At 39.0% G+C, this 20202-nt stretch overlaps 1 protein-coding gene across 1 annotated transcript in view; it reads left to right on the top strand.

Annotated features, from left to right (window-relative positions):
- RNF144A (ring finger protein 144A) overlaps window positions 1-20202 on the top strand; it is a 62669-nt gene that overhangs the window by 4716 nt on the left and 37751 nt on the right. Inside the window, exon 2 of the mRNA XM_058801278.1 lies at window positions 9888-9970. The gene's annotated coding sequence lies outside the window, so the exon portion shown is untranslated. The remainder of the gene's footprint in view (window positions 1-9887; window positions 9971-20202) is intronic.

Genomic DNA, 20202 nt, shown 5'->3' with positions numbered 1-20202 from the left:
CTTTACAATATGACAAAAAATTCATGATGAGAAAGGAAGGAGTCACTGCTTTTTAAAAATATTTTATTATTGTTCTTCATACATCCCCTGCTTATGTGAATTCCTGTTTGTTAAAATAATTATTTTAACTCTTATCTTTTTTTAGTTTTACTTTGTAATAGCAGCCCTTTAGACACCCAGAAACTTTCTTTGTAGCTGTATCATATAAAGATCGTTCTCCAAATGTAACAAGACTTAATAGGATGCAAACTGAAACAGTTCAGTCTTATTTCTGTATTTCTCCTCTGTGTTTGTTTTCTGTAAACAGACTCTGTGTGAACCTTTCAGTTAGCTGATCACTTTTGCACACTGCTATCTGTTGAATACATCTTGTGGTCTTTGTTTGTCTTGTCACGCTGACTTGATTAATGTTGTACCATCATCTTCCTTCATGAATAATGCATTTCCTGTCATGCAGTTGGAGCCTAGAGAAGACACCTACACCTACTTTCTTAGATTAATTATGCATTACTTTTACTTTTGATGTGTACTGTCTATTCTTACTTTAATGGAAAAAATGCTGACCAAAAGATACATGTTGAAGGTGTAGAAGGTATGTTAGATTTGTGGAAAGGCAGACCATATTCAAATAAAACCAACCAAACTAAGCCCCAACTTTTATTAGAGCTTCCTGGTTTTTTTTTTTCTTGTACTTCTGATATTAATTGGCAACTTGTATTTTGAAAGGTTTGCTGATGAATTCTCTCTACTTTAAATCACCAGGTTTTGCTGGTGTCAGTTACTGTTTCTGAGTTTTGTGTGTGTGTGTGTCTAGCTTTCTAGCAAAGATATGACAATATTCATTAGGTTTCACTGTTGCTGGAAAGCTGTAGGATGCATGTGCCAGCTCAAATGGGCTGTTGATGTGTATTCCATCTTTTTGTTTGGTCTCATTGATCCTCTGGGCCACACTTGGAGCCTGCTGGGCTCTGGCTTGCTCCAAACACTGAGCTGACCTCATAAGCTTTGTGCCTCAGGTAAAACAGAGCAGTTCTCTCTTCCTGTTAATCACTGAGAAGTGAAACTGATACAGGTTAAGCACAACATGGTTGTGAACCTCGTAGTTGCTACAGGAGCTGAAGCCAGCTGCTTCCTAAGGGTGCAGTATGTACTGTCCCTAGTTCTGGTGGTAAGCACTTAAAGACCTTCAGAGTTTGTGGGTGCTCATCCATTCATACTCACCTGCAGGATGTAAGCTTATCTCAAGGCTACAGCCTTGTTTTTTCTCTTTGCCATGTGATGTGACAGCCCCTGGCCTTGGGGAAGGTTGTGCTGGAAGAATTGGTGCTGTGTGCAGCTTGCTCAGAGCAGTGCTGCTGACCCCGGCACCTCTCCACGCTGTAGGTGGCTCCACTCTGTGTTTGGTTGTGCTCTGTACTTTGGATCCTTGTGGCTCTGAGGGAGCCATTCTCTGCAGAGGGAGTTCATCCTTCTCTCCACTGTGGCTTTTCACCTCTCCTGCCTGTTGCAGCAAACAGCTTGGCTCCATCAAACTGCTGCTGTCACTGGGCATCAGCTGTGGTGGTGTTCAGAATATGCAATGTCAAGTCACCTATCTCCTTTCTTGCATGATGTCTCACTGGGGCAGCAGCATTGGCCATTTAGTTTGCATGGATTTATGTCTGAAAATCCATTCTTAAAGGTTTTACCAAGGGCTTTTGTTGAGGGTGAAACAATAATTCTTAGTAGCTTTACTGTCTTAACCCCTTTGCATCTGTAGAGTCACTAGAGTGTGATAAGCCATTTCTCTATCTTCTGTTCTCTTTTGTTCTAGCTTGTCATTGTTTTAAAATCTCACTTCAGTGGGAGCAACAGGGTAGTTCTAATTTCAGTTCATGTTACATATTTAGTTAAAAATCAAGGTATGACAAATTCGTAGACAACTCATAAGTCCAAAGAATGTGATATCTTTTTGGCAAACTGTCAGTGCTAAATATTTGAATCAGTCACTTGACGTTTCCACTAGCTCCTTAGAAAGGTGAACTTCACAGATTAGAATGAAATACAATGTTTAACTGTGTTCCCTGCTTTTCAATTTAGACTACTGCTGTGAAGCTTTCTTATAGTTACAGATGAATGTGTTTTCAGGGGCTGCTCTTTTTGGAAAGTTTACTGTTTTGCTCTGTCTTCTCTGAAAGGTCTGCATGGGATTTTTTGAGGGTTTCTTTGGTTTGATTTTGTCTCCTGTCCTCCATGGTTCTGCTGTATTGGTCTTCAGACCAACACAGGCATGTCCTTGTAACTTTTATTAATAGGAATGGTTGCTTTTGGATGAGATGATTCACCACAGCTGCCAGTATAAGGAAGAGTCAAAACATTGTGCCCCTTCATTGTGCTAATAATAGTGGTGTACCTTTTTGCTGGCTGGCAACACTGCTGTTTGTGGCAGCTTCAGAGGGGATTGCTGCAAGGGCAGTGAGGATCTCTGCTTTTTCCCTTTTGCCTTAGGATCTTTTCTCATGCAGCTTCATTTCTCACTCCATGACACTGAGCCCATCCTTTTCATTGAAATGACAGTGTATTTTCACTCTGCTATCAACTGCTTCTGATCTTGAACTTGTGGAAGGGCAAAGATGGTGCTATTTTTGGAGGAAAAAAAAAAAAACACAAAAAACCCCTGCAAAACAAAACATTTTTTGTGCTGTGCTGGACAGGATGTTACTAAAACTATAACCTGGAGAGTTCCAGGGTAAAACAATATATGCACATAAGGATGTGCTATCAAAATCACCTAAACTAATGTGAAAATCCATTTGTTTTCTCAATACCAAGGGAGTTTCCATGTGATTGCCTTAATGTGGGACTTAGCCCTATTGGTTATGAAGAATTTTCAGTATCTGGAGCTTTATAGGAAAGAGAGAAAATCATTCTCTTAAAAGAAAAAAAATCTTTACAGCCGAAGAGACTTAAAACAAGCAGGCTTAAATGAAAGACAGTATCCAAGCTCTTGGAAATTGCTGAAAGGCTGCAGAAGGTTAGTATCTGTCCCTTAGCAATTAGATCTTCCTAGAAATGTGTAGGAAATGCTTTGTGGGAGCTATAGACCTGAGTTTAGATATTTCATATTAGCTAAAGTCTTTGTGTTTGCTGTCCAGCTGTTTCAGTGCTTGAGTGAGAGAATATCAGAGGTTACTCAACAAGATTGTTGCCAGGCATTTGTCAGGCTTGATTTTTCTTATTCAGTGAAAATATGTAGAACTCCACTACCTGAAAACAGTAAATGCTGTAAAAAGGAAATAAAGAATAATTTTAAAGACTTGTGTTCCTATTTTATACAGACACTTAATTTTTTAATATGTGCATCAGGTAAAGCACATCATGTTTTCATGCATTTATTGAATGCTCAAAAAGGCTTTGTAAGAGAATCTTCTGTGATTTGCATCATTATGTTCTTCAGGAGTCTAAGTGCCAAATTGACTTTCTCTTTAATTGAGGTAGCTCCTGACATTTAAAACTATTACATATCTACAGTGTTGGAAAGGCTGCAGGGATCAGAAAAGATTCCTCATTTAGCAGAGAGAGTCTTTTCCTGAATATACTGTGTCCATATTTCTTTAAAACAAGTTACTTTTCATAATAATGCAAAAAGCCCTCTCCAGTTTCTTCTCCTCCATATTCTTCTTCCTACTCAGCAGCCATTCAGTACATGGAAATAAGGAAATGAGAATATTTTGAAATAAGGGTACTTTGCATAAATTATTTCCAAAAATATTTGGAGGATTTGAATGTTGACATTTTCTTTGGATGTTAACAGTTAAGGAGTATAATGAAACTGTCAAATTAGAAAAGATATGAATTCCTTAGAAAACAATAATGTAAATACAGTGGTTTTCCTCTCAATGCAGTATACTTTTGTAGATATCATCTATTCCAGGAAAGTACCACAAATGCAAAGCATGCAGATGCAAAGAGTGACTTTGGGGCAGTGTGTCCCAAAATGACCAAATGTTTGGCATCTGACAGTACAGCTTAAATCGTATGAACTCCTAATGTGTGAAGGCTTGATATGCCTGCCAGTGAATGAGCAGTGCTGTATGATGGGAAAGATGTGAGTTATTCCAGAATCTCTGAGGGTTGTCTGGTGCTAGCCATGAAGACAGCCAGGTTGAGTGGGCCTTTGGCTACTGTGGTGTTGTGAATTGCAGCATTGCGTGCCCTGTTGTAAATGAGCACACAGAGAAGGGGCTGGTTAATCTGTATGTGGAGCTGTATTTTCTTTTAAGATCATTCCTGTTTGCATCTTTTCCCTCTTTTCACTCTGTCCCTGTGTTCTCCTGTGTTAGGAGAGGGGTGTTGGTTAGTTGACTTAGTTTTGAGATTCTATGGGAATCTTGAGGCAGAAAACTGAAGCTAATTTGCATGTATAATTCCCTTTTCCATCCAAGAACCACAGTCCTCTCTTAACTGATAGAGTGCCTTTGGGAAATGTCTGATATAGAACAAGATATAGAAGAGTTGAAACAGCTCTCATCCAACAGGCATGGGGAGACTGTCCCCAAAGTTCCAGGGTTCCAGGGAGTACATGCTTTGGGGTAATGCCATCATATCAATTTCGTTTTGCCTCCTGTTTTGCCTCTATTTTGGCTGTGCAGCTCGCTGCCAGTCGCAGTGATGGAGCCATTGCCAAGTCAGTCCATCTGGCTTAGCCTGTGCAAAATGCAGCTGTACCTCAGCCCACATCTGTGCCTCTTCCTGTGCTGTGGGGCCACTTTGTAGCCTGAAAGGAGTTGCCCGGTGTGTTTCTCTTCGCCCAGTACATCTCCTGTGTGGTCAGGTTTCAAGAGGGAAGGAATGTGAATCTATGTTCAGTCAAATACCTTGTGTGTTTCAATGTATCTGAGATTACAGGCAACTTCTTTGGTCCATTTGTGATTGACTGACAAAATGAGGTCAGGTTAAGTCTGTGTTGATTTCTAGGTCAGACTGAGCCTTAGACCCTTTTTTAGTTTAATTTCTCTCTAGTACTTGTAAGTGAACAATAACTTTAAAAATATTTGCTAAAGAGGGAATTAAAAATGGGTTTATTTTCTCACACAACTGTGAGAAAGTTGCAGAATTTAAACTGTTATTACACCTCATTCAGATCCCAATTATGGTCAAATTATTTTAATATTTTTTCCCTAGGAAATTAGACTAGACATGTGGAAAAAGCATTTCTTTTTCCCAAAAAATTATATTATTTTTTTAAGTGGTGTGATATGCCTGCTCTACCTTTTTATAGGAAAAAATACAGTATTTAGTCAACATTACTGCATTTGGGGATCTTCTGGAAAGCTTAGAAAAGCTTATCTGGTAAAATGAATAGGTAATTGTGATTTCATTATTTTTAACCATAGGTTTTGATTGTTTGTTCTTCATTGGAGGGAGAAATAAATACAGGGAAGACATTTTCCATTCCAGCTTTTTAATAAGCAAGTGTGTATGTGGTGGGGAATTGTCTTCTCACAAAGGCTCAGTTCTGTGTGCTTTTCTATTATATATATTATAATAAACCTGATAGTTAAATCCAACCATCTCTTCTTAAAAAAAAAATCTAAAATGACAAAGCTTCTTTAGAAGTGCATCCAAGAGTTAGTAGAGTAGTAATAGCTGTCAAGTTCAAAGCAAAGCTAGCAATTAAATCTTCTGGCCTATCATGCTAGAAATGTCTTAAATTTTGCTGTTTTCAGCACACACTATCTCCTGTATTAGTATGAATGGATCTATTAAAATGCCTTTTATCACTGTGCTTTGAGCTTTTCTGTCTTCATGAAATCATGTAGCTGCTTTCTCTAAAAAGCCTTTAAAGAGCTTCCCACGTGTGATCTGATGAAAAGCACCTCACTGCTGGGAACCAGCCAGTCAAATAGCTGTTCAGCTGTGGTAACCTGAATATTTCTTGCCAAGAGAAAATGGTGTGGGATATGTGAACCAGAGGGAAGGAGGGGCGGGACTGTGGCAGGTGGGTAGCTTCCTACTCTGCTTCAGGGAATCCATGGGGATTTCATCTCCTGACTTGAGCAACAGCATACTTCAGCTGGCACTGTGCAGCAAAGAGCTTTACCCAGAGTTCATGAGGGCTTCTCTCTACTCTAAGCTGTACGCTTAAATTTTGCTTAAGTTTCCAGGATGTAGCTCTGTGTCTCCTTGGCACAGGGCTTCAATTTGTTTGTGGCCTATTCTTGCACGGCAGAGTTTCCCTCTGAAAGCTGTGTTGTGTCCCTGGCTGCTGTGGGAGCTGGTGCTGCTGAGGGGTCTCATCTTTCTCTCCCTTCCCCCTGTGACTAGGGCTGACAGTGTAGGACTGTATGAAATGCTGTCTCCTGACAAAGCTAAGGAGGCTGCTGAGGATATGTTTTGCATAATCACAAGTTGTCACCACTGCAAGTAAAGTGAGAATCCAAAGCTAAAATTCCTTCTTGTGCATATAACCTGTCAAACCTCATCCTCTTTCCTGTGTGCCCTTTAGCATTTGTCCTTGGACCCTGTGGCTGCCAGGCTGTGAGCTGCATCATGAGCTCTGACAGGATGAAGTGCAGAGAGATGAGTTCACGGCCATTTGTGCCTCCTGGCTACTCTTGGCTGACACAAAGAAACAGATGACCCATGGGCTGTCACACAAATATAGAGTAGATCCCACAGCCTTTCTTTCCACATCTGCCACTGGTCCTCTGCTGAGGCTGACACAGGTTTTTTAATTCTTCTGCCCGTCAGTTTGTGCCTCTGTACAATTCAGTGTTCTTGTTGGAAACCATTACAGCACATCAGCAAAAGCCTGCCAGGTGAATGGAGCAGCAGCCAGCTGTAAAATGTAAACAAGTAGATAGGTATCTGTGGGAAATAAACTGTGAATTACAATGTTCCAGGACTGGGCCTAGGCAAGATGCCATTTAACATTTTCATTTCTAAGACAGAAGCTTGAAAAAAAAAAAGGCATTCATAAACAGCAGTTATGCTGTTTACCAGATTGCAATAATAACTAAGCAGTCAGAAAGAATGATTTATTTCTTTTTGATGAGTAAAACCAAAGGTATGTATACAGGATGTAGCTGTTCGTGTTTCTTGGAGAAAAGTTTTCCAGACATGAAGCATGAGGGGCTGCATCGAGGAGAACAGCAACTCTGCAAAAGTGTTGGGATCAAGCTGGATATCAGTGCACTGTTGTAGGAAGGGAAGATAGAACTAATTTAATTCTTGGTTGATGGGATTTATACAACAAGCATTTTTCTCCTGGCATGATAGAGGTGTTACAAATGACAATAACACTCAAATTCTGTATCTGATCCTAGTTTTTACATCTTTAAAAGGTCTTTTGAAAACCCTCAGTTGGATAGAAAGAGCCACAATAATTATTAGTGGTGAAAAAATTCCTGGAAATTGTGTAATATGGAAAGGGTGGAGTGTGAGCAAGTGATTTTTTTTCCACCTGCATTTTTATTAGTAGATACTGGATTCCTGTCCAGGTAATTTTAATACAGACTTCATATCATCCAAAGATAAATGTCAAAAAAATGTTGAATGTTGATAGTCAGGTCATTTTTGTGAGATAAATTGTTTAGTTGCTAATGCAGGATAAAACATCAGTAAAAAATTATCAAAAGAAAAGGCTGAGAAGACAGAGAAGGTTATTAAAACTATGGGAAAAGCATTTGGGGGGACACTTTACATGAATTAAATAACAATAAAAGAGTTAAAATAGCCCAGCAGCATGTGCAGGAGATGACCATTGTCCTTTCAGAAATTCTTGAGGTTGGATTCATTTGGTTGAAGCCTGAGAAAAGGAGGAAGATCTTTCAGGATAAAAGGATCCCATTTTATAAACCAGGATAAACATTTTATTTGTGTAAGAGATCAGAAAAAAGACTGCATTTTATGTACATTATGTGCATGTTCTTTCTACAGGATTTAGACATCCAGCTTCATGTTGAATATAATGATCAGCCTGCAGGCTGGGGGACTGGCAGGATGCTGACTTTTTAAGAAGAGACTCTTGGGAAGGAGAGGAGATAATTGGTTTGTCCATCTGTGTAGAGCTTAACCTAATAGCTGGATAACTCCTAGGAAATTCAGAGAGAAGGGTTGTAACTTCCACTTTGGATAAGGGGGGAGAGAGATTTGGAGTAGGAGGTAAATCTGTGAGGTCCTTCTGTAGAGAGGGTAAACTGAGTTTTTGTGGTTGGAAGAGGTTGCCCAGGAGCAAGCAGGAGGAGTGACAAACCCTGCTGATAAGAACTATTTGTTTCCTCGGGATGCCTCCTGCCTTTGTGAGCTACAAGAGGGAGAGAGGGCCCAGGAAGGCAGTGCTGCTGGAGAGGTTAGTGAGGGGCTGGCAAGGGCAAAGTTTTCAGAGGAAGAAAGAGATTAGGAGATGCATAAGTCAGATGAAGCTGATGCAATGACTGAGAGTGTTGGCCCAGGACAAGTTGTGTGCTAAAAAGAAAGAGAGCTGGCAGAAGAGAAGAAAAACATCTATGGTAGAGCTTTAGGAAATGAGTTTGAAAGCAACTTAAGCACTAACCATACCATACCTTAACTGTACAAGAGACTGCATTGACAAGAAAGTGTGTTGTACTCAATTCTTTCCTTTTTAAATTAATTTTCCTCCTCCCATTTAGAGAGTGATAAATATAACTAGAAACACTGTCTGAAGAGCTACATGGAAAGGTAAACAGCTGTAGCTCTTCAAACCAGTAAATTGCCCTTCCTGCCATTAGAGAAAGTGGCAAATCTCTCCAGGTTTCCAGCCCAAGGCAGGTTGTATGCCTAGGCAGTATTTGTTATCCATGTAAAAGCTACTTATCTTGCTGTCAGGGCACTTGGAAAATGTGTAATAATCTGTGGTGTTCAGGTTAACAATCTAATACATCCCATGGACCTTCTGACCCCAAGGTAGAGGAAACAGTTTTCTTATTTTACAAGTAGGTAGAGCATAATGAAAATAAATTTTTATTTTCCTCCTGAAATGTCAAGATAATTTAGGAAGATAGGCAATAATAATTTTTGTCAGTTTTCCTAATTTTCAAGCAAGATTTGTTTTAAAGAAGTAGGAGGGGAATGTTGAAGTGCGGAGGACGTGGAAGAAGTGAGGGGAGAACCTTGTTTTGGTGACAGAGCTGTTGGCTGAGTAACTGATCAGTAGCCTAGAATTTTGGAGTACATGGATCTGAGCTTTTTTGAACATTGGTTGCCCGAGTAACAGTAATTACTGTTTGTTTTTTTTCTAGAAGTAGGGTAGCTATTTTTCCCATATCACATCTCCCTCTAAGTGGAAACCAGTGGAGGATGAGAATGTTGCAGAATGAGAATGTAGCAATACTTATTTTTAGGAGTTTTAAATGTTAAGGCAGACTTCAATAATTACAAATATTTTTAAATAGCAGGTTGTCTAAAACTTAAGATGAATAAGGAAAATGGGAATTTTGTATTTGGCTGTAAACTTATTCCAAGCTGCATTCTTTTTAATATTTGATAACAAAAGACAGATTTTATGTTTAAAATCTACATACTCAGTTTGTGTAAATAAGTTTTATGAGTATTTGTTGGAAAGGAACTCAGCTGATAGTTTATTTCTGAGAAAAAACACTATTGGATAAATCTGAGAAGTGGGAAATAGCTTGCAGTGAAAGTAGGACTCCTGCCAGTTGCTGTTTTCTGAATTCATAGAATCATACAATTGTTTAGTTGAAAAAGACCTCTAAGATCATCAAGTCCAACTCTTAACCCAGCACTGCCAAGTCCACCACAAAACTTTGTCTGCTAGGACTGTACTATCACAAAATTTTAAAAGCTGCTTGGCAAAATGGAACTCTCAGTTCTGGTTTTATATGGTCAGTTGAAATAAAGTGTGACCCTTATCTTTTGTATTCCAGGCTTGTCTAACACTGCCAGAATCGTGGACTGGTTGGTGCTTTCTCATGGGATCCCTGTGACTGACAAAGGAGAGGTTGTTGCGGTAGGTGTTTGCCTTGACTGTCTTGATAACACTTGGCTGGGGCACAGACATGCAATTTTCAATGCAGCCACACTTTCATAGGACTCTTATGCCAACAGAAGCTGTGGGAGGGGAAAAATATGCCTGAGAGATGGGTTTTACAGTCTTGGGAATTGCCCTTGTGGTTGCCCATAAAAGTGGAAGCCACATAGCCTGGGGTAGTGTAAGAGGAGGGAATTTGTCAAAGTTTGCTTGTAATTATGGAGCTCTACCATGAAAAGGGTTGGTTCATTTACCAAAGAAATGTAGGAAAGCAACCAAATCTGCATTCTAATTGGCTTCCTAGCAAAATCCAAGTCACAGAGACTTGTTTGATAGCAATCCTCAAAGCACAGTTTAATGGTACCACCTAAAATGGGCTCACTAGGTTTTAATTTTTAAATCTCTACATAGCATATGTGTGTGTGTGTGTGTGTACACACACACATGTATAAAACACATAAAAATATATCTCCATCTCTATAACAGAGCCTGTTGTGCTTTCATACGTGGTTTTTGATTTAATAGTTCCATTTCCTGTGTACTCCATATGTCCCACATACTTCATACTCCAAATAAGGGAGAGAGATAGTATAGTGATTTCCTTTTTGAGATAGCTACAGTTCTATACAGTACTCGATAGCAAATTGATATAGTTGGTAAATGCACCTCCAGTCAAACAAAAAACATAGCACATATTCAGTTTCAGATCTTTTAAAAGGCAGCAGAACTTGTGTTTAAATAATGAAAACCTATCTGTTTCTCTGTGGTTTGGAGAAGGTCATCCTGCTAATATCACTACAGCTGCAAGTTCTGCATTATGGTTGCTCTAATATATGGCTATATGCAGAAGGAATGGCATTTTTAGATTTTTTATTTGCTTGAGCTCGTGACCTGCTGTTAGTAGCTTTCCATTTTTCAAGCAATGCTGCTTTTGCACACATTGATGTTCTGGAAATAGTACTAAAACGTCATGCTTATGGACTAGCAGATTGTATAATATTTTTCCCTCCTTTTCTTTGAAACTCATATTCTTGGCTTATCAAAGTGTAACAGTGTTCTTACTTGACTTGTTTTGACTACTGGGAAAACCCCTTGTGAAAACATAATCATACCCTCATTGGCTTATATTTTAAGTATTGAAGATTTAATGTAACAGTCTGTATGCTCTGCTTGAGTAACATATCTTAATATAAAGCAGTATTTCTTAATTATATAGCTAGTTTAAATATTTTAATTTTTTTTTCTGCTCCATTGTTTAGTACTAATTGGAAAGGTCTATATTTTCACGTCTTTTTTACAAGCAGAAGATCTAAATGAGAGGGGAGAAGAGGAGAGATAACATTTATTTTGAAGCCAAAATGTCTGATACTGTCTTTCATATCCCTTGCTTAAAAAAAAAGTTGAGGTTAAAAAAAGGTAAATCTACAGTTTTATTGTTCTTTAATTTAACCAGCTGATTTAAAATTTAAATACAAAGAAGCAGAAAGATTTTTTTTTTGTCCCTCACAGTGCTGTAGTTACTTTTATAAACTTTCAGCTTGCAAGTAATCAGCATTTTTCCTATTTTTAGAAAACTATGCTAGAAACATATCATTAATTCCTGATACTTAGAAACTTGAAGAAAATCCTTATAAGACATGGGAAATGGCAAGTTTATACATGTCTATGCTTGGGGTCAGTGATTTCTTGAAACAGTTCCCCTCCCATTTAGTAATGTACTTTACCCTGCCTCATGGGTATTCAGGGAGTGACAGCAGCTCTTCTTGATCTCCTTATGGGAAGCTGAATGAGCCAAGGTCCCTCAGCCTCTCTCCCTTCTTTCAGCTCTCCATGCCTCTCCTGAAGAGTCCCATCATAGTCATCTGCCTCTGCATTCACCACTGTGCTCTTTCAGCAGTGCAGCTTGTTCTGTTCTCACCTTGCTGTTTGTTTAGTTTTCTGCTGAGGTGCCTCTAAAGATCCTCAAACTTCTCCAGGCACCATATCCCATTTTCTGAAACATGAGGGGAAAACCAGGTCTAGTGTACTCTCAGGAGCTGTGTCCATTGTCTTGGAAAAGCATGCATAACGTCAGTCTTTTTTTCATTTTCTCAAACAAGTGTAAGCCTAAGTTGAGTGTGTTCTGTTCCAGCAAAAGTCAAACTGTGAAACCTGTATGATCTTTCCTGGCCTTTGATCAGTGTGAGAGCAGCTCTGACATCTTGTGAGCATACACGGTTAAAATGTGCCTTGAGTTCTTGGATCTTTCTGCTGCCTTCCAACCCTATTTCACTGAAATGGCTCTAAGGGATTACTGAAATGGAGCATGTCCTGGCAGAGATCTGTATTGGAAAATATCTGTGGCATACAGATGATCATGAGGTATTTGTGTAAAGCACAAGAACATACCATACATAGCTCAGATGATTAATACAAAGCAGAGAAGCTTTGCCCTCTGATTTTCCTTGTCTGGCAGGCAAGACCCTGCCACTCCTGTCTGTGTGACAGTGAACATAGGGGGACAGCTCATGATCTTTCCTAAGCATCTAAAGAGGCTTGTGCTCTTGTCATCTTTTTTAGACATGCTTTTGTAGCTTGCTCCTGCTCACTAATAGGGAGAGAAGGGAACAGATGGGGAGTCGGAGTTTGCCAGTAAAATGCGAAATTCTTCTCTAATGATCTAGTGTTGGCTTGAAATTCAGATTTTCTATTAGAGTTGATAATTTCTGTTCCATTGTTTATAACCTTAAAAGAGTTCTAATGTTTCATTTCACTGTGGAAGGAAACAATCAAAATATTTTGGCTTTGCTTCAGAAAAAGATGTTTTCTAAGTAGCTGTCTGTAACCTTAATGGCAGTTGAGACCTATATAAACTTTATCATTGTACCAAAATTTAGTGACAAGTGTGTGATCAAGATGCAGTGATACAGTAATAATTTGAATTATCATAATCATCATTATAAATTTGTCTTATAGCAGTAGCCAGAGACAACTTGGCTCAGTCCAACATAGGAAACAGGTAACTAAAATAAAATTTGATAAAGATGTAAATATCTGTCTACAAAAGTCAAAGTGTTTTTTCAGCCTATGACATAAAGAAAGAATTATATTGTGGAAGTGACAAACTCATTCTGTGATGTCAGCCACAAAATAAAATTTATTTTTAATTATAGTTAATGAAAGGATGAAAAACCAAATGTATTTATTTGCCTTAGTCACAAAAAATCTTCCCCACTAATAAAGAAGGGTTCGAGGGTGGGAAATATTTATCAGTATGCAACATTTTAAAAAGTAAATTATCTCTGCTCATTCTTAATCCATCTGCATTTCTTTGTTTGCTCGGTTGTTTACGTGTTTAGGTCTGTGGCTAGCTCAGATCATCATGGAAGTGGTTCTGACCAGGCATGGCCTGCTCAGCCTTCATTGCTTTTAATTCTTAGTTTTGAATGCCCCTCTAGTGCTGCAGAACAACTTGGCATCCTATTGAAATAAATAGCTGTAGATTGCATTTCTGAGGCTTTGTTTCAAATGTTGGAGGGTTTTTTCCATATATTTTTTTCTATTTGTTGTTGCAGGCAATTTTTTAAAAAAACCAGTATTAGCTTCTAATATAGGAATGTTCTGGGGTCTTACTATATACCAAAACCTGATTAGGAGTTATTTCTCACCTCTTTTGATGTTTGCAGAAATTAGTCTGGCTGTGAATGTTTACTTTTTATATGCATGCTATGTATATGTGGCATTGGTTTTTTGTAGTTTGTTCCAGGTTCTGTAAAATTTATCACCTTTCTGTTAAGAGGGAATTGCAAGAGTTAGTGTGTTGGGGATTATTGATTTTCTCCAGCTCAGTGTGTGAGAAAGGAAACAAAGGACACTGACCACTGCAGATGTACAGAGTATTAAATACAGAGTATTAAATGTGCTGGAATGTACTATCAACGCATGAAGCAGGGAAAGAGGCACAAGTCAAGACACTCATCTGCTGTTGTGTATTTTGACCTTTATAAAGTTAAGTAACCACTACACACCTTGGAGCAATTTTTTGTCTTATGCAAAAGAATCTCGTTGCTGCATAACAGTGAGTTCCTAAGCTTTCACAAGCTTTCTTCCACCTTTTGTATTTTTTTTTTAATGCAGTGTACACAACTCCATTACAGCAGTACTTGAGAAATTTTCTTGTCACTAGATTCAGACATTGCAGTGGAGCCTCTAATTTTCTCTGAACAGTTTTCCATTCTCCTGGTAAGGTATTGATCCTAACAAGAATCGATAGCTCTTTCTACTGTTTGTGTCATGTCAGTATTACTAAATCTTCCTCCTATCCCTAGCAGTTATGAATTTGGCTCTTTCTCCTTTCTTCTGGCTTGCATTTTGCATGTCTCAATCCAGTCTCAATTTTCTATAAAATTTGCTGGTTGGCTTGAAGTAACACTGCAGAATAAAGACTGCCAATGGGAATGAAACAGCTAGAGAGATCTGGATCTCAGAGAGGGAAACTTCCCACTTCATCCCTTTCCTTTTCTGTCATGATGAAAGGCTGATTTACAGCTTTCCATGTTATTCAGCAGTCCTTTTAATGTTTCTGTTATAAACTGAGATGCTGGTTGCCATTTCTGTCAAGCCTTGAGCTCAGGGCTGGGGAGGAAGCAGGTTGGTGGCTGGTCTGTCAGGCATAAGCTGAGCTGCATAAGCAAGCTGGTTTTCTTAGGGGGTATGGAAAGAACTTCTCCAAGCACTTGGGAGCCCTCTCAAACCTCAGCACTTTCTGTTCCAAGCCCAACAGCTACTTTTCAACACCGCTTTCTTTAACCAAACAGCAAAGCCAGTCTCCACAGAAGAAAACATTTCATTTTGAGTGTTAGTAGGGAAGGCAGGAGAGAGCACAAAGTGTCTGTGTCACAGGATAATTATATTGTCTTATGCACTACATACCACTTTGCTTTTTCCATCTGCTAACTCTCTAACCACTGCTGTCTTTGCAAGAACCCAGATCTCGTGGTTATTTCAGGTCACTAGCAGGTATTGTAGCATCCTCTTCAAGCCAGCTCAGGTGATTAAGATCTGTGGTTAGAAGTTAAGCTCAGTTTGTTGCCCAGTATTAGAGTGTTGTGCCCAAGTATGAGAGCCTGTATGAGGGTGAAGGGATCTCTGCCCAGCACAATGAATTCCTGCTCTAGTGCCATTTATATGTGCCCATATTCAGTCCTTTTATAGTCCTTCAACATTTTTTTTACTTCTTTATTAGCTATTTTTACAAATGGTTGGTTATTTTTATTAATTTCTAACAACCACATGGTTAGAAGCCCCATGTGTTCAGCTTTTGCTTAATATGTTTTAAATCTAATATTTGGATGACTCCTGGTCTACATATCCTTCTCATTTTCACTGTCTCCCATGAGCCTCCTTTAGTGGGCTTTGGGGTTTTTTGTTCTTTTCAAGTACAGATAGATTTTGAATGTGGTGGTAGTTACTGACCTAGTTGTTTTGTCATTCATATTCCCAAACTCCCCATTAACTCAACTGCATGACTTCAGCTATTAGACTTCACGGGTTTAGAGTTTATGTTGCACTGCCTTGGCTTACAGCTGATCCCCTATGTCTGATGTTGAGTCCTCCCTATTCTCCATGTAGAATATAGTTTGGTGTGGGTGAAAAAATGCCTGAATTTATTCTGTTGCATTATAGGCTCTTCCTTCACTGCTCTGCTCTGGCCTTTCCCAGTGCAGTGAGTTCTGAAGGCCCCCAAGCACCTTGGTTCAAGTGGAGATGCTCTTGCTCCCACCTGTGCTCACCAGCATAAAGGAGATGCACTGCTTTGTGTCTCCTTCTTGAAAGAATGGCTTGTTCCAAGTCTTGGAGAAGCTGCAGCCAGCTCCTGTGCTCTTCTCTCATTTGTTTTTTTAAAGAAGCACTGCTTTGCCCTTGCATCTATTTAATTGGTTTCCTGCTGGAAAGAAACTCAAGGGCTGCCTTTGCCAATTAACTAGGACAAAATACTCTGTTGTAGACAATGTAGGATTTACCCAAGGATTTCAGAAAAGAAATGTGGGATACCTTCGATGATTTAATAGTTGTTCTGTTCAAAGAACAGTTGTTCTTTGGTGGTGGACTCTTGTCATTAAACATGCAACATGTTCCAGGTTTAGCTCCTTCCTGAAAGCTTTTTTTTTTTTAATGCATAGTTTTAATATTAACAAACTATTTAATCCCAATAACATGACAAATTTTAAAGTCCTAGTCAAGCATTTACTGTCTTTGGTCAAAAAAAACCAAACCCCAGCAAAACCTAGAGAATGACTTAAGACCTGGTACACAGGTCAGTCATGTGGTAGACTATATTTAGGAACATTAATAGCCATATTTAAAATGAAATTTCTATTATTGGCCTCCTAGATTGCTAGATGCAATAACTTAAGCCAAGAAAGAGCAGTCAGATTGAGTTTGTTACTAGGAATATCTAAAAACCAACCACAAAACCTAATTTTAAATGGTGGATTGTAATCCATGCTATTTGGTTTAGAACCCCTTCAGCAATTCCTCTCTAAATGTCTATTTTAAACCAGTATGTCTGACCTCTGGCTGTTTTTTCACAATGTCCCAAACATAAAACACTTTGACCATTAAAGTAAATAGGAAAAAGTAACAACTAAAGAACTTAAAAAATATATATTTTTTTTTTTAGTACTGTGGATTCCCTTTAAATAGAGAGGTATGTTTGAAGAGGTGGGTGGTGGTGTGTGTGCCATGTTACTTGGTTGGGACCATAATGAACAACTTCATCTGTGATCTTCCCAGTAGCTGGAAAGAGGGCAGGCTTCTGTGGTTTGTGTCTTGTTTGGTTTGGGAAAGCATGAAGCATGAGTTGAACTTGGAAAGTTTCCTACTATCTGAAATGTGCACTTGACCTCTGGGAAGTGTAGAGTATCTTTGCCTACCACTTTAAAATTCAGTCTTTTAATCATAACTTTTTTAAGAAAAAAAGCTTTTTTTTTTTTTTTCTTCCTTATTTCAGTGTGAACTTGACTTGATTGGTCTAGTTTTTTGGGCTGCATACAAAGGGATGGAAGCTACAGGAATCAGAACTGCTCAGACAAATACTGTATCAGAATACTTCCTGATGCCCAAACAGCTCTGCAGAAAATGGTTGCTCACTAAATTCAGCTATTTGTTTTCTGAGGCAGAGAATATTTAGTACCAAGGCTATTGCTATTAGTTGAATTGTCTTCCAGCTTGTTTGTATTGATGTAAACTTCCGTAACCTCTGGCCCACTGCAGTGTGCACCATGCAAACATAAGAGAATCTTTTCCCCACAGAGGAATTTGCAGTTGATTTCTGTTAATAAACTGTTTGGGACTGTTCTGCCTCCATATGAATATATGTCAAGGTCCTGAAAAGGGCTTTTGCAGGCATAACCAATGTCCAAGGTAAAAGGCTTGACATTGTTATTTTACATAAGGAGAAGCATGTTTTCAAAGAACTCTTAGCCTTTTCCTATATTTTGTTTTTGTGGGATAAGCTTTAGTTACCTTTTTGGTAATGTACGTAGACTGATCATTTTTACCTGTGGAAGGAGCTCATTTTATGAAGTGGCTTAGGGAAAATAATGTGCATGTAAATGTTTTAAATATAAGTATCACTGCTTTATTCTGTTTACTTCTTTAGGAAATAAGATTACTTAATTCTGATAATTTCACTTCTTCTAAAAACCATTAGGCCTCACTGAAAAAACTCTTTGTTTGGCTTTTTGTTTTTAAAGCTTTTTTTTTATATAAACCCCTAGAATAATATCCACAAGCTTAAGCTGTCCTAAAAATGCTTTTGTACTTGCCAGAATAAGTCTATGCAAATTTCAGTTGCTTTATGCAGCAAACCAGATCTCTCTGCTGGGAAACTGAAGATTAAGTAGGTGTTTCCCATCTGTGTGCCCAGTGTGCTTTCTGCTAGTAAGCAGGTCAGCACTGTGACCCACAAGATGTGCAGTGGGGACTGTGTTTCAGCATCCTTCCCACCCATATGCATGAGCACATAAACGTTGGAGATTGAGCAGGATGCGGGTGGTTTGTACAGGTACAAAACTCAAAAGTGCTCCAGTGGATGTTCAGCATGGGGTGCATCCTGAACACCAGGACTGGCTATCAGTTGCAACATCTGTGTTAATTTGGGTAAGGGGTAATATGGTCTAGGAGTGCTAGGAGATGATGCAAAACAGTAGCAGGCAATTCCTCTCTTGAGTAGGCTGTCACATTCACTGCATGCCAAGTCTACAGCAAAGTACTCTGGTGTACTAGGTATTAATGCCTGCACCGTTGGCACCTGAGGTGTTCCCTCTTTAACAGGATGAATTATGGGAGTATGTTGAAGATGTAAGGGATTGACTTAAGTACCTTCAGCTTTCACATTATAGCAATACAGTGCTATATAGTGCTAGGCTACACTAATACACACATGCCATGCTAAGGTAGCATCCTTTTTTATTTATATTTTTATTGCAATTCAAATTGATTTTGCTAACTCGATGTTAGAAAAGCTTTATTTAAATGATTTTTTGATAGCTTATTCTATTGGTATATTCCTAGAATAACTTTTGACATCTCTTCTGTTTGTGTAACTCAAAAGCCAAGCCTCTTCCATAATAGTAAAGGTTTAAAATCCCAAAGATGGAAATAAGAGTGGGTCAGGCTGGAGGGGACCGTGATAGGTCATCCAGTCCAACCTCCCTGCTCAAGCAGGGTCATCCTGCACGGCACAGGTTTGTTTTCAGTTAGTTATTGAATTTCTCCAGGTTTCTCTGGGAAACCTGTTCCTGTGCAGTTACCTCCACAGCAAAGAAATTCTTCCTCATATTCAGGTGGAACCTTCTGTGCATCAGTTTCTGCCTACTGCCTCTTATCTTTCCCTACCGATTAATTTATTTAGTAAAGTGATTTGCCACTGTAGAACCTTCGGAAGCTTGTTCTTAACATTTTCTTGTAAATGAGGAAGGAAACTATAGTTCAAGTGCCAAAAATTAATTTTTGATCTTAATTTGCTACAATTATTCATTAGTAAAAGGAGAAAACTAAATGTAAACTATAAGTAATAAACCAGACACCAGCACCTATTGACTTTTGAGCTGTCCTCAAGTGTAGAAAGTGGTACAGAGGAAATCACAATAGAATTTCTCTGCATGTGTTTCCAAAATCAAGAGGTCTGTAACTTACTGTGTCTGTTACCTAGACAAGGGGAGCCCTGAAGGGAGCATTTCCATTACTGTGGTGCTTCTGTGCTCTTTTTTTCTTCCCTGTTATGCTTTCAGTTATCTCTATGTGCCCTCAGTACTTCAGCCTTTGGTTTTGGTATCTCTGCCTGTGTGGTTGCAGAGGCATTAAGCACAGTCTCTGCCATGTGCTGCTGCTTTCTGCAGTAAATGAGGGCTATATATGTGTATTGTACTGCAAATGATGTTTTAAGATAGGGAGGGAGGAGCTGGAAGCATTACTGTGCAACAGTAATATTATTGTGAATAATTAGAGCTGGGGCTGATGTTGAGTCTAATATATTATACTCCTGAGACTACTGTTACATGCTGATTCTCTGCAGAGGGACAAGTGCAGGAAAACATGTACTCAGGCAGCTAATGCACTGCTCATCCCCCCATCCTCTGCTCAGCCCATGTGGTGTGGTAGGTCCCACCTGAGGTGTCTGTGTGACTAAGCTGCATGAGCTGTTCAGTTATGCAGTAAGTTTGGGACAGAAGAGGTTATCAGTTGTTCCTTATAACTCTTATGTTCTAATCATCAGATTCTTTTTTTGTGTATGCAAACCTAGTGGTTCACACTGAACTTTCCGTTGAATGTGTTTGTTGAGGGTCTTGCAAGGCCTATGCTAAATGACTTGACCAGACCATCACTTACAGCGGTGAGAAACGAAGCATCTGTCCCTAATCCAAGCACTGTTGTATATTAAACATCTGTCTTTAAGTTTCCTGGCCTGTGTGAGTGACATATCTCTGCACAGGCATGTGCTGGCTGTCATACAAAGACATGGAGACACATAGTTGGAACATGGAATTCTGGATGTGCGAGATGAAACTTGGAACAAAACACCACTTTATCCTTCAAGCTAGCATGGTTGAGATATTAACATAGACCAAATTATAATTAAATTTTGTAGCACTGTGCTTAGAGGCAAAATGCCCCTTTGCCAGAGAGGAAAGGAGTTGCCTAGTAAGACAGTGAGGGTGAAGAACTGG

The sequence above is a fragment of the Ammospiza caudacuta genome, chromosome 3, assembly GCF_027887145.1.
Source record: "Ammospiza caudacuta isolate bAmmCau1 chromosome 3, bAmmCau1.pri, whole genome shotgun sequence".
Classification (NCBI taxonomy): Eukaryota; Metazoa; Chordata; class Aves; order Passeriformes; family Passerellidae; genus Ammospiza; species Ammospiza caudacuta.
This window is presented reverse-complemented; position numbering and strand designations above follow the sequence as displayed.